Genomic DNA, 5000 nt, shown 5'->3' with positions numbered 1-5000 from the left:
TCATTTCCAATTTCCTGCAATTCTCTCCCCTTGTACATCTTATCATTTTACTTTTACCCACACCTATCTTCAACTTCTTTTTTTCGCACACTTCCCAAACTCCGTCACTAACTTCCTTAATCCCTCCTCTGATCCTGCTACAAGCGCAGTGTTGTCAGCACACAACAACCGGCTTATTTCCCATTTCTATCCAATTTCTTTAACCATCTCCAAACCCTGCCCAATTACCCTTGCAGTTACCTCTCGCACAACCCCAACCATGTATAAATTGAACAGCCAAGGCGACATAATGCATCCCTGGTGAAGTCCCACCTTTACTTCGAACCATTCTCCATTTCTAATTCTGATACAGGCTCTACTATTCTTGTAAAAAATCTTGACTGGTTCTAACAGCTTTTGTCCTATCTTATGTATCTGCAATACGCACCACAGTGACTTCTTGTCTACCTTGTCATAAGCCTTTTCCAAGTTAATAAAGGCCCCCCCAAAAAAAAATCCTTTCCTTTTCCACGGCTCCGACACCTCTTGTTGCCATCTGACACAACACCTCTTGTTGCCATCTGACACATCACTGACTCGTGAACTTTTCTCCACGAGTTACTTTCTATCTGACACATTAAGTTTCTGACACGAGATACAAAGGATTACAAAAGATTACAAAGGATAACAAAGGAGGAGCATCCGACAGGAGACCTTTTGATCCATAACTAGGTCGGATGCGAAAAAATTATAATAATGGTAATATAAATAGTAATAAATAAAATAAATGAATAGGTAAAATTGAATAATAAACAAACAGGTAATTAGTAAATAATAATGAATGAACAGATAGATAATATTCATATAAATAATAATAAACAAACAGACAATAACAAACAAATAAACAAATAATATGACATAAATAACAGGCATTACAGCATTTTGCTTAGTTGTTTATCTAAACAAATCTAAAAGATTTGAACTGAACTATATTGCACAGTCTCTGCAGGAAGTATAATCCATTCATTAACTACACGGATGACGAAGTTGTTTCTATTCACTTCCAAATTTAATTAACTACACGCTTGACGAAGTTGTTTCTATCCACTTCCAAATTGAATGAACTACACGGTTGACGAAGTTGTTTTCTATCCACTTCCAAATTAAATCTACTTCCTGACAGTTTGAGACCATTATTTCTTGTCTGATTCTTTGAGACCATTATCTCTCCACGTTTCCGACACCAAATTACTTTGTGGCAGAAGTAAGTATTTCTCCATCCAAACATAGTTCCATTGTCTCCGCTCTTCTGACACAGGGAACAGTGTCTTCCGCTCTTCTGACACAGGGTTCTGTGTCGTATACTCTTCCGGCACAGTTTTCCGTGTCGGAAAGAGCCTCTAACCCCTAAATCACGCCTCCTGTAACACCCTTCGGTCCCTTCACCAGCACTTCTGACACGCTCCTCCTTTCTGACACTCAGCCCCCACCCCCACCCCCACCCCCACCTCTGGGGGCTCTCCAGGGTCATCGATTATTTCGTTTCGAGGATCTGAGGATCTGGGCCCTCTTCCTCCTCTTCCTCCTCCTCCTCCTCCTCCTCCTAGACCCCTGTTGAGGTCATGGCCTCTCTCTCTCTCTCTCTCTCTCTCTCTCTCTCTCTCTCTCTCTCTCTCTCTCTCTCTCTCTCTCTCTCTCTCTCTATCTATCTATCTCTCTCTCTCTCTCTCTCTCTCTCTCTCTCTCTCTCTCTCTCTCTCTCTCTATCTATCTCTCTCTCTCTCTCTCTCTCTCTCTCTCTCTCTCTCTCTCTCTCTCTCTCTCTCTCTCTCTCTCTCTCTCTCTCTTTTCCCCTCGCTCGATCTGTGACTAATTTTGTTTGCTCACACTCAGCCATATTGACCCTCCTCCTCCTCCTCCTCCTCCTCCTCCTCCTCCTCTTCCTCGTTCTCCTCTTCCTCCTCTTTCTTTCTCCTCCATCTCCACTGTCTCCTCCTCCCTCCTCCCCCTCCTCCTCCTCCCTCCTCCTCCTTCTGCCTCTTTCTCCTTCATCCTTCTTCCTAATCCTCCCCTCTACTCCTCCTCCTCCTCCTCCTTCTGTTCCTGCTTTTCCCACATTCTTCCTTTTACTCCTTTCTTGGAAGAACGCTCTAATGGTATCCAGTGAAAACGTCCCCGTGCCTAAAGGTCCGCGCTTTCATGAAACTGCGCATAACCTAAAACAGACACATTTGAAGTGTGGCTTAAAATGTGTAGACTACCGATAATTTGTTATAGAAATAGAAATATCTATCATATTGCTTTCCATAAAACCATAGAAATGCAATTTAATGTTCTTTATTTCTCTTTAAATAACATAATTCTTAACGATCGGGATGATGTCACTAGATGAACCTGTGTCCAAAACTGCACGACTGACTGAATGATCGGATGATTAAATGATATTGCACCGGGAAAAAAGTACCTAATGGAATTTAAAAGATTAAACCTCATTTCCCTTGGTACAAGCGCATTGGCAAGTAACGACGACGAGACTGAATTAATTAAGGTAATGTACACCAAATAAGGAAAACAAGATGGCGTCGCATGATGTAAAAAAAAATCGTTCTATAGCCGAGGAAGATCAGACAATGACGTCAAAGCGAGCAAACGAAAATACATACATTTGAAGTGCGGTTGTGAATCAAGTTTGTAGACAACCTTTTAAGCAGTGATTTTTTCTAGAAATACTAAAATCGGATTCAACCGGCTGCCCCTGGCAGTATCATCGGACTGAGTTTCTGTAGCAGATTTATTGTAGGGACTCAGTGGTAGAAAATGAGGAATCAATATTTCAAATGTGACTGAAAATAAGTGAAATGAGCATTTCCTAGGAAAATTTGTTGTCATAAGTAATGAACCGCTATTTCAACCACTTTTCAAAACGAACAAAGAAGCATCAGGATTATGTTATGTGCGAACCAATTTCCGATTTGATCAATAGAAAATTTATACCTCATAATTGGTCCTAATTTTTTTTTTCGTGCAGATTTTGGAAAAAAAAAATCTTGCGTATACTTATACCGAGTGCTCGATGCTTCCTTATGCAAAACATAGTTCATGTCGATGAGTTGCGTTGTGCAAATGCTGGGAAAGCAATGATAATAGGATACAGTGTGGAGGCCGACTAAGAACACTTTCGCCTGTGGATATTTTCGCGAATCTGAGGACCCTCTCGACTGAGAACGATCTCATCAGAGGACGTTCTCTTTGGTAACCGATGTAATACATACCCCGCCTAGCATCTCAAAAGTCGTGCAATTTGAGTCCTTCTTATTGCAACTTCTGTAAAGAGTTTATTCCTCTTTGGAAATTTTCTTATATATACATATATATATATTCATAAGTATATATATATATATATATATATATGTATATATATATATATATATATATATATATATATATATATATTTTTTTTTTTTTTTTTTTTTTTTTTTTTTTTTTTTTTTTTTTTTTTGGTCAACTGAACATTACTATGTTCAGTCATGGGCGACCTCGCAGGTGGTGAAGGCCACCCATGGGAGACCATCTGAAGGATTCAGATGGTCTCAGATGGTGCAAATCACTCAACGTGGAGTGGTGTGATGCTAGTGACGCATCACAACTAAGAATCGAACTAGGATCCATAAGGAAGAGACGCCGTTGGGAAATCCTGAGTTCCGAGTTCGACCCTTACATAAGAATGAATTGTGAGTTTTTATTTCTGTTTTTATAATTTTGGTTGGTGCTGTAAGTTGTGTCTGAGCTATTGTCAAAGACGTTGCAGGGCTTGTCACGTCTATGTACTCCGTGATACTGCCAACTTGCGTTCTGAATGAAAGATTGGGAAGACGATGAAGTCGTTTCTGGTACCTCAAAGTTTCGCTCATTCCAGCTTCACCAAGTACATAGATGAAGTTCGAACAAGAACAAAAGAACATAAGAATGAAGGGGACTGCAAGAGACCATAAGGCCTACACTGGGCAGTTCCATGTCCATTACCACCTATCACCTCCATCCATGAAATTATCTAACCTTTTCTTAAAACAACCAATAATTCCAGCGTTATTTACATAATTATTAAGTCTATTCTATTCCCTAACCACTCTACTGGTAATGAACGAAATTTGCAATAGTAAAGATTTCTTCGTCCTCACATACTCCATTTCCCGGTCTGCCTTGCGTTCTGTTGATTTGTTGAGAACTCTGGTCCTAGAGTTCTGGAGTGGAGGAGATGAAGACAGGGAGGTGGGGAAGCGCGGGGGGGGGGAGGGGTAGGAAGAAGGAACGTAGAGAAGGAGAAGAAAATGAAAAGAGGGTGAGGGAGGGAGGAAGGGGATGGTGGGTTGATTTCGTGGTGGCCATTCTGGATCACAAACACGCCATGTTTGCCTAAGGCCCGTCCTCACCTCCCCCACCATTCCCCACCATCCTCCTCATTGCAACTCTCCACCTTGGCATTCTGGAGGAGGAGGAGGAAGAGGAGGAGGAGGAGGAGAGGAGGAGGAGGAAGAGGAGGAGAAGGGGGATACTTGCAAATGTTTGCTTGCTATCCAAAAAAATTCCAACAACCTCAACGCTGTAATGTATTTCATAGTGCTTATTCCAGCTCCCAAGTGACACTTTCTTATACACATCATGAAACGTTAACGGAACAAACGGTATCAGAATATATTGGCTCATTCCGATGATGCACTGTACACCAAATATTTAATTTAGGCTGACGCCATACACGTGTATTCAGCTTAGAGTTGCATGGAAATGTAAGTGCCCAAAGAGTATAGAACGTGCGTGCGTTTGTGTGTGTATACGCGCGCGTGCGCATGTGTGTGTACGTGTGTTTGTGTCTGTGTGTGTGTGTACGTGTGTTTGTGTCTGTGTGTGTGTGTGTGTGTACATGTGTTTGTGTCTGTGAATATATCTCCTTGTTTATGTCTGTGTATGTGTCTGCATCTGTTTGTATCTATGTACGAGTATGCATTTTTGTCTATCTGTCTGCC

The sequence above is a fragment of the Oratosquilla oratoria genome, chromosome 18 (genome assembly GCF_046742065.1).
Source record: "Oratosquilla oratoria isolate Oo_2021 chromosome 18, ASM4674206v1, whole genome shotgun sequence".
Taxonomy (NCBI): Eukaryota; Metazoa; Arthropoda; class Malacostraca; order Stomatopoda; family Squillidae; genus Oratosquilla; species Oratosquilla oratoria.
This window is presented reverse-complemented; position numbering follows the sequence as displayed.